The 9,598-nt window shown below is 47.6% G+C and overlaps 1 long non-coding RNA gene across 2 annotated transcripts; it reads right to left on the reverse strand.

The window, feature by feature from the left end:
• Positions 1-3,412: 3,412 nt before the first annotated feature.
• On the reverse strand, positions 3,413-8,929 carry LOC132020915 (uncharacterized). Of its 2 annotated transcripts, none has more exons than XR_009405145.1 (3): positions 8,842-8,929; positions 6,562-6,820; positions 3,413-3,483 (listed from the first exon to the last, which is right to left on the reverse strand). It is a non-coding gene; the product is annotated as an uncharacterized LOC132020915 (long non-coding RNA). The 2 variants fall into 2 exon arrangements; XR_009405146.1 differs by lacking the exon at positions 3,413-3,483 and adding an exon at positions 3,597-4,131.
• Positions 8,930-9,598: the final 669 nt, after the last annotated feature.

Here is a 9,598-nt window from a genome sequence, read left to right on the forward strand (position 1 = left end):
AGGAGGAAGCAGGCTCCCTGCCTAGCAGAGAGCCTGATGCAAGACTCGATCCCAGGACTCTGAGATCATGACCTGAGCTGAAGGCAGAGGCTTAACCCACTGAGCCACCCAGGCAGCCCTGCCACTCCTATTTTTAATACTGTTCGGTTTTTATTGCAGTGTTGAATGAAATATTCACTTTTAAAAAACGGTGAATTTTTTCCTGGTCCTCTTCTGTGGACACCCACTTCGGCCCTTCCTCTCTCCTCCATTGGTTTGCCCCCTTCTCTGAAGCCTCTATGTTTCCATTCTCTGACCCTGCATCTGCCCAACTATCTGCTTTTATTGGTGCTATCTATGTCTAGGATGCTGGGAGATCACAGAGATGGTCATCAATAATGATCATTAAGTGACTAAATCAGGATTGACACAATTATGCTTCCCACCCTCGAAAGTACGTCAGCATTGCTCCCTGGCTCTGCTGGCTTTCTCCTTCCACATGGTAATGTTCCAAGCTTTCAGTAACCCAAATCTCCATCTACCCCCTAACTCTTGGCAGTGGTCCTAACTTCTCCAAGAAAAAAACCAAAAACAAAATAAACTTGAGATAGGAGCTTCTCGAACCTGCTAAACTCTCTTCCACCTCCAAACTATGTATATTCATGAACATCCCTCCTTTCTGCTCCATCTGCGTGGCCCCCGTGGTTGCTGACATATGCTTACATAGGACCCCCTCCTCACAACCTTGCCACAATTTATTGACCCACAGTCGAGCTCCTACAAGGCTGGAGTTGGACCGCTGACAACATTTCCAGAGAATTTGGGGTCAGTCCAGTCTGTCTCCTGTGGCTGCAGCTATCTCTGTTGTATCCCCATCAGACTGAAGAAGCTGAGGACCTACAGGGGATATAAATATGCTTATCTTCAAATATGCTTAATCCAAAAATTAAATAATAAAACAAAGTCTTTCATCTCGGTCCCTCCTCCAGTTTCCAGCCCCTTCCCTCCTACTTCCATTTGCTCCTACAACACCCATCTGCTGCTACCACCGGGCTCCCTCTCCTCTTCCGTCTGTCAGCCTAAATCAAGAGGTAAACTGAGGCAAGCTCAGATCACCAGAAACTGGGTTTATTTGGGAATAACAGAGGAACTGCAATTCAGGAAATGTATCCTGTAGCAGCAACAGGCAAGCCCATTGCAGGTTTGGCGCAGGCTAGATTTACGGGCAAGGAGTGCAAAGAGGGGGATGTCCAACTAGTGTCCAAGTAGGAAGTTCTTGGGCTTAAAGATGGAGAGCAATTCTTGATGGATTTCATCGGTCGGGAGATAAGTCTCACCCTTCTGTAAACCAGGCATTTATATGAAACCTATTTCTTAAATTCCATTCTTCTGAGGGCATATATGTGGGATTCTTTATTCCATATCCTCTAGTTCCATTTTAGATTGAAATCCTTCTCCACTTCTCTCCTCATGAGCAATGCAGTGCAAACTATGCCCACTTCCCAGCATTCATGTCACTGTCTGCAGCATCCGGTGTCCACAACCACCGTCTCCATCTTGAATCTTGCACTCCTTCCGGTTCTTGCCCTAACTTAGAAGCTGTGCAAGAATCTAAATATACGAAGGATCTACAGCCCTGGACTTTTCCAAACTTCTTCTCACCTCATAGAAATGCACAAAGTGAGGACCAACTTATCTCGTGAAATCATAGAAGCTAATCTGGTAACGGGTGAGTTCTTCCACTATTTTGTCAATAGCTCCCACAGACTCAGCCTGGTGTTCCTCAGACATGGCTGAGAGTGGAAGGAGAGGGTGGAGAGCAGGGCTAGGGATGGAAGAGGGTGTTAGAGACATATTATTGAGGGTCTGAGAGTTTTTATGAAGCGTCAGTTTGTATTTTCCCTTCATGTTAGTCAGTGCTCAACTGTGCATTTTAACTTGCCGCTCCATTAGCATCAAGGGATCACCAACTTTTAGTGTGATGTTTTCAAAGTGGTATGTATTCTCAGAGAATTCCAAAGTGAGTCTCTTTGCACCTCGGATGGAGACGTACTGACCCAAGGAATAAACTTCCTTGGAATGTGAGTGCCATCTACGTACCTAGCAGCACCAAAGGGAGAGACAAAAATGGAACACCTGAGTCTTGCCCTCAAAAACTCAGAGACTCATTAGGAAGATGACACCAGAACCCTTAAAAACTGAAATGCAGGGGCGGCTGGGTGGCTCAGTGGGTTAAAGCCTCTACCTTCGGCTCGGGTCATAATCTCAGGGTCCTGGGATCGAGCCCCACGTCAGGTTCTCTGCTCAGCAGGGAGCCTGCTTCCTTCCACTCTCTCTCTCCCTCTCTCTCTGCCTGCCTCTCTGCCTACTTGTGATCTTTGTCTGACAAATGAATAAATAAAATCTTAAAAAAAAAAAAAAAACCAAAACTGAAATGCAAGCATGAAGTCACAATGGGAGACATGTCCCAAAGTGGTATGTTATTAAGTGATGTGGACAACACTATCTACAGAGGTCAGATGCGGGAGAGCTTTCCAAACGCTGTGGGAACGATGTCGGTCAGGGAATTGAGCAGGGCTAGATATAGGTGAAAAGCAAGATTTACATAGCTGAAAAAGGAAGAGAGAGATTCTAGGCATGAAGGAAGTTCACTAAACAACAAATTTCACTAAACAACAAAGTCCTGAGCTTGGGATGGAGATCACAGTGGACTGAATGGAACGTTCTTGTGGGGACAAAGTGGACAGTGTGGGTTCCCCTCTATAAAATGGAGTACCTACTCAGGACATCAACACAGCAAGGACACCAACAATTTTTGCTTAAGATTTTGTTCCTTGATATTTTTGAAAAAGCACCTAGAAGTCATTACAGGGAAAATTAGAACAGGGTTGGGCTCCCTTACATTTACGTTATGGTTTTTAATAATGTATATTCACTTCTGTGGAGACAGAGGTGAGACACCACAGTCATTTCAGTGCTTGTTCCTCGAAAGGTCTAACATAGCCCGTTAGGAGAAAGTCAAGTTAGGGCCATATTCTGGCGGACTTGAATTCCAACTGAGGCCATCAGACCCCGCCCACCTTGAAATGCAAAGGGGTTCAAGGGCAATGACAGCCTCACACTCTCTGGGTCCAGGAGGTTCCACCCCTAGTCTGACACTGGGTTACAGACCCTTCACTGCACAGCGTACAAGGCCACACACAGAAGAGTTTTGTTTATTTCAGTGATTTATGCCTCTTTGTTTCATTGCCATTGTTGGTTGGCATTGGTTGGAGGAAATGATACCCTCTTGAAGGCAAAGCCTCCCTTGCAGAATATCCCCTAAAGCAACTGGTGATGTTTATTCTCTTATTAACTTGACATTCTGGAGACAACATCAATGATGTTCATACAACTTTTTCATTCCTCCAGGTTCCTGGGACATCGCATTGTTCTTGTCACCTCACTCCCATGGTGCTTGGGACTGTGAAGACATGGCATCGTGATGCCATGAGTCACAGTTATCTGTGAAATAAGTAAATGAATGAATGAGTGAAAAATTAAAGAGGATCCAGACTAAGAAGAGGCATCCCGAAAGATTGGCATCGGGAGAGCAGCTGGAGCAGACAATGGCAAAGGCCTCCTCTGAGCCTCAGAGCTCTCCTTCCCCACATGGGTCCAAGGGACATTTGGTTCTCCACTTGTTTCTCAAGAGAGAGCCCCTTTCTGCCTTTTCCCTCAAGCTCTCTGAGAAACATTGCAGTATCACCACAGTAAGGGGTCTCTGCCTCTCCAAGCTTCAAGGAAGATGGACCTTTCCAATGGCCAATGCGGCTCCCTGAAACTGTGGTCTTAGCGCAGCCATCCACTCGCTCCTTCATTGCCAGCGGCTCTTCTCAGGGTCAGAGTAGGACTGTGGGGACAGCGAGCCTGGGGTGAGAGTCCACAGAAGGACTTGATGGGGAGGCGGGGAGAGGCGTGGGCAGAAGCCTCGTTCAAGGTGACGGGGATGTGAGGGAGGCAGAGAGGGGCCCCAGGGAGTCACTCAGGAAGAGTAATTACATTGAGCACAACCGATCTCCAGGCCGGCATCACTGCCCAGAGCGTGGCCCTGAACGAAGGTGGATCGCTTCAATTATCTGGGCATCTTGATGAATGGGCGCCGCACACGCTCTGGGGAAGATGGGAGGAAACGAGCCACAGATTAATCACTCGTGGCATCACTGAACGGAGGGTGTTTAGAGCCTGCAAGAGCCCCGGGGACGACAGGTTCACAAAAGCAAAGAGGGACACAGAAAGCCGTCCTGGCGTGAATAGGAAAAAAGGGGAGAAGCAAATCTAACAGCGAGATTCATCTTTTTATGACAATTTTGCATAAAGACAGTGACGATGGAAATAGCCCAGGTAGAGACTAGGGATGGACAGTGGGGCTCAGTCATGGGATCTGCCTGCCTCCAGTGGGGCCAAGGACTGGACCCCACGGGTAACCCCAAACCAGAGAAGGAGGGTCTCAGAAGCAAAAAGGGGAGGGGAGGGACAAGACAAGGAGACAAGACCTAATGAGAGCAATGTGCCTTTCCCGCCTTTCCTAGGACCCCAGTAACGTGTCCCCTTAGTGGGGGTCTCAGGACCTCTCTGCCCCCAAATTACCCTGGGGTATGTGAGTCTAAATAATGAGAATTACTTTTCCTGGAGAGATTCTTGGTTGTGTGTGTGTCCAACATTGAACACACGGAAAATCAGAAATGTTTCTTGAGTGAGTGGATACAAATAGCTAACATTTGTTATACTTCCACTGTGTCCGGAGATATGCTAAAGTGCTTCACACAGATAAATTTAATGTAATTCACACAATCTTCTTTCGAGGTGTTTTTTCCATTCCTCTTTTAGGGAAGGAAAAAACAAGTCTCAAATAAGTGAAGTTCACTTGTTTAGCCAGTAAGTGACTGTATGCTGGATGGAGGGCAAAGGGAGGCATGGTGGGGAGGGCGGGGAGAGGGGAAGAGAGAAAGTCAGGGGGAGGGAGAGAGGGGGAGAGGGACAGGAGCGGGGGAGGGGGACGGAGAGGATCTCCTTCCAAGAGACTGGAAGGAAATCTCGCTGTCAGATTTTTCTATTCATTTTCTATTCATGCCAAGACTGCGTTCTGTTTCCCGCTTTGCTTTTGGGAACCCGTCGTCCCCGTGGCTCTCACGGGAGAGCGAAGGAGCAAGAGAGGAAGAGGCGGGGTGGAAGGAGCATCTTAAGAAGGGCTGCGAGAAGTCTCAGAGAATTGCTTTCGAAATTCATTTGACTTGACAAAAATGTGCCTGGCACGCGGATCCACTTTCATTCCTCTTTAGTACCAGGTGTTGAGTCCTGTGAAGAGCTGTGAAAACTAGCACAGCCTCACATGGGACAGAAAGAAAATAAACCGACAGGGCAGGATTCTAAGTGAACATAGAGAATACGGGACGTGCAAACCCGGCCCCTTGGGCTGCTGACTCCTGCAGCCTTTGGCCACTGCATGAAGACAGTGGGACAATGAAGTGCTGGTGTGCTCACTGCCCAGCTTGCTGGTTGTCGAGAGACAGGGTTCTGTGACCCTCGTACAAGCAGGTTTTATTCAGAATAAGAAAAAAAAATCACCAAGGGACTGAAGGGAAACATGAATGAGAAAATAAAAGTCAGATGACCTCACCAATGTGCACATGAAATGGTCTGCCTCAGGTGCAGAGAGGCGGAACACAATGTGAACTCTGAGCTCCCTAGCAGCCTAAGCAATGAGGGGAACAATCAACTGCAAGGGTTGTGGCGTCCAGGGGACAAATATAAACCCATGGTTCAGAGGAAGCCCAGCTTTTTCTGATGCTGAAAGCTCGGGTTTTTTAAATTTAATATAATTTAATTTATTTATTTGAGACAGAGAGCAAGGTAGGGCAGGGCAGAGGGAGAAACTGTAGCGGACTCTGCACTCAGCATAGTGCCTGATGGGGGGCTCGATCTTATGACCCCAAGATCACGACCCTGAGATCACAACCTGGGCTGAAACCGAGAGTCGGATGCTTAACTGACTGAGCCACCCAGACGCCCCAGAAGCCCAGATCTTTTTATCTTGGCAGCAGGCTCAATGACACCCTGCAAGGACCCTCCCAGCAGGTCTCACATTTGTGTGCCTGAACTCCATGCCACCATCACAAACCTGCAGCAGCAGCCCCTCAGAGCCCAACGGATGGGGCCTCTCTTGCTACTGCTAGGACTGCTAGGACTGCTGCTACCTTGGAGCCAAACCCAGAGCCAGAGCAGCAGAACACTGCCCAGGGGCACCTCTCTGGGAAGTCTTGCTCCTGGCAGGTAGCTGCAGCTGGCCCATGGCCTGCCTCAGGGGCTGGTCCACAGCCTAGGGACAGGGAGGACTCAGTCACCTGGGAGGAATCCCTGTCCACCAGGGAATAACCCCCAGGAAACAGGTAGAAAACACAAGAGCCGGATAGTCCTCTCAGCCACCCGCAGGAGCCGTGAATCAGAAAGGCAATCCCTCAGCTGCCAGAGAACGTCCTACAGACGCTACACATCAGATGATAACTTTAATTCAATTAACATGGGCTGAGCGCTCTTACTCACCCGGGACCACACACAGAGTGAGGCAGCGCACTCCAGCTCGGCGCATCCCGCTCTCGACTCCCAGGCCAGCCTGTTTCTTACCCACGTTCACCGGGTGTCACCTCCCAGGTCACCTCCTGCTGCTGCTGCTCTAAGGATGCTCTTCTGATCTCTTCCTTTCCTGGGATGGTAAGTCAAGCTGGGCTGTGACTCTGCCTCCTTCGTACAGATGGAATGCATCTTCCAATGCAAAACATGACTTGTCAAGGCCCAAACAGACCTTAAAAAACAAAATCAAGAACAAAACGAAAAAAACCTAGATTGCTAGATCACAAAAATGCAGTCACTTTGCCCCCTTTGACCTTCCCTCCTGCCTTCTCACCCAAGTATTTTATGAAGTAGTTGCAGCGTCCCCTTCCCCGGCACAAAGGGCTCCGAGGGGACAGGACACAGGCCCTGGGCTCAGGAGCTCCCACTACACCAAGCAAATGGGCCTTTTTACTCACGGGTAGGGGGTGCTAGCGTAGGGTGCTGGGGCTGCCGAGAGGAAGCCCCCCGCATCCCCGGGGGGCCGTGGGAGTGTGAAGAGCTGGTGTCAGCTGCCTGGGAAGTTATATGTGAAGAAAGTAAAGTTTGATCTGTGTGACAGGCCCTGGCAAGAGGACGCCTCAGAGGTAACCAGAGGCCTGGGTGGTGGCCCGGGGGGTTTGGGATGGTTCCTCACTGGGCACAATTTTGTCCAGAGACAACAGGCCTGTCGGCATTTTGGTTGATGCAGCTGGGCATGTGCTGTAAGTGTGAAGAGTGCTACTGGCCTCTCCCTTGAGGATGGAGATGCTGCTAATAACCCTTCAATGCATAGGACATGTCTGTAACAAAGAATTAACCAGCTGGGAAAGCCCAGAATTGAAAAACCCTATCCTAGAGTCATGGGGAGCTATTGAAGGCTCTAGGCAGGGGCAGTGAAATCATTCGAGTTGTGTTCTTACCTCCCTCGTCCATATTGAAAAAGGTAGGAAACTGACTTCTTTTTTTTTTTTTTTTTAAACTGGAATGCAGCTCAGGGATGGCTGTTGGAACTAAGGCACCAAAGGTCTAGAATGGAGGGAACTCCATCCCGAAGGAGAACCCCCAGAAAATCAATTTCTTCATCTGTAAAATGGGGTGTGAGATTTGCTTTTATTTACAGATTTTTTAGATAAATTTTATTTAATACTGTTCTTGACTTATTCCTGTGTTGTTGCAACAACCAAATATGATCATATTTAGGAAAGGCTTTGTAAAGTGAAAAGAAATGTGGGTGACAGATATTTTTAAACCATAAAGAGCACCTTTGAACAGTGACTCCACTACTGTGTGCTGACTATATTAAAGTAGAAAATATAATTAAGCAAAAGGGGGGCAAGAAAGATCACCCATCATTTCACTACCCAGAAATAACATTTGAAAATTCAAGCGTATATTTTTAGCTTCTTGTAGACTTGCGTGTGTGTCATTTTTTTTTTTTTTACAGTAAAAACTGGGATCCTGCTTTCCCCACAAATATGCATTACAAATCACATCCTATATCGAAATGTTTCAAATAGTGTCCTCTGTTGTTAGATTGTTGCATATTTCCCATGTTCATAAGGGAGACTTGCTTGGAACTGCGTCTCCTTGTTGATTTTAATTCAATTACAGCAAAAGGTGCCCCCTGAGAAAAGCTGGGCTCAGCCAGTCTCCACCCCCACACATGCCCTTCCTACTGCTGTAGGGGGGGCATTTGCCTGGGATCCTGGACTTCCAGCAAATGAGAAGCAGTAAGTACTTCCCACCTGGATGGAAGTGCTGGTCGCACCTTTGTCGTGGGAACTTGGCTTGCTGCTCGGGAATGCAGGGAGGTGGACAGGTGGCCCACCCTGAGAGGCACCTGATGCATTTCAAGAGTGACCTAAATGTTCCCTAAAAACTTTTTCAGCATGCTAGCTGAGGCCACTTCTCCAAAGCCCAGCCAACCAGGAATGGTGGACCTGAAACTTGTTTTACCCCAACAATTAATCTGTGACTTAGAAACTACAATTTAGTAATCTGTGACACCCCTCACCCAAAAGGGGTGAGCCAACCCAGAAATTGACTCATCCACAGTCTTTTTTTTTTTTTTTTTCCCCCCCAGAGAGAGACAGTGTGTGAGTTGGCATGGGGGAGAGGACATGGAGGGAGAATCCCAAGCAGGCTCCAAGCTCAGCATGGAGCCCGACCAAGGGCTGGATCTCATGACCCTGAGATCATGACCTGAGCTGAAATCAAGAGTCAGACACTTACCAGAGTGAGCCACCAACTCACACTCTTCACACAGTTTGCCTTGTAGTGAACAGCACAAGGTGGAAAGACAGTGGCCCTTGCCTGTGTGTGGGCTGGACCAACATAAGGAATGTGAAACTGGTGGCTCATCTCTCCCAGAGACAAAGTCTAACTGTAAAAAAGCTACACTGCCTGGCGAGAAGTGAAAACACAGAAATCACCTAAATGTCCAAAACAAAACATGGGACTGTTATCCATTGTGCATCCATTTCCTGGAATATTAATCTCTCATTTTCACCGATAACTGTTAAGACTATACAAAAACATCTAAAATTCTTGTGAAAAAAAAATCAAATACAGTAAGATTCTTAAAATGTTAAGTGAGAAAAGGAGGGCACAAGATTGTATGAGACTAAAACTACTACTGTGTTTAAATCAACATTTTCAAGTGAAAAAGGGTGACTAGAAATAATCCTCCAATTTCACAGCTACCATGTTAAGTGAGATCATGCAGGGATTTTTTCCTTCCTTCCCTATTTTCAGAATGTTCTGGAATGGGACGAGGATTACTTTCATAGTGAGTATATGTATGTGCGTACATGCATGTGTGTGTGTGTGTGTGTGTGATAACTCTGTGCCTCGGTTCACACACTGTAGGGGTGGAGGTGGAGGAATGGGAGAAGGGAAGGGACCAACCGTCAGGACTTAGCAAATGTTAGTCACTTAGTGGGGAAGGTAAACAGAGGAGTCAAGTAAGGGTCACCTCTGTCCCCAGGTA

This window comes from Mustela nigripes, chromosome 6, assembly GCF_022355385.1.
Source record: "Mustela nigripes isolate SB6536 chromosome 6, MUSNIG.SB6536, whole genome shotgun sequence".
Classification (NCBI taxonomy): domain Eukaryota; kingdom Metazoa; phylum Chordata; class Mammalia; order Carnivora; family Mustelidae; genus Mustela; species Mustela nigripes.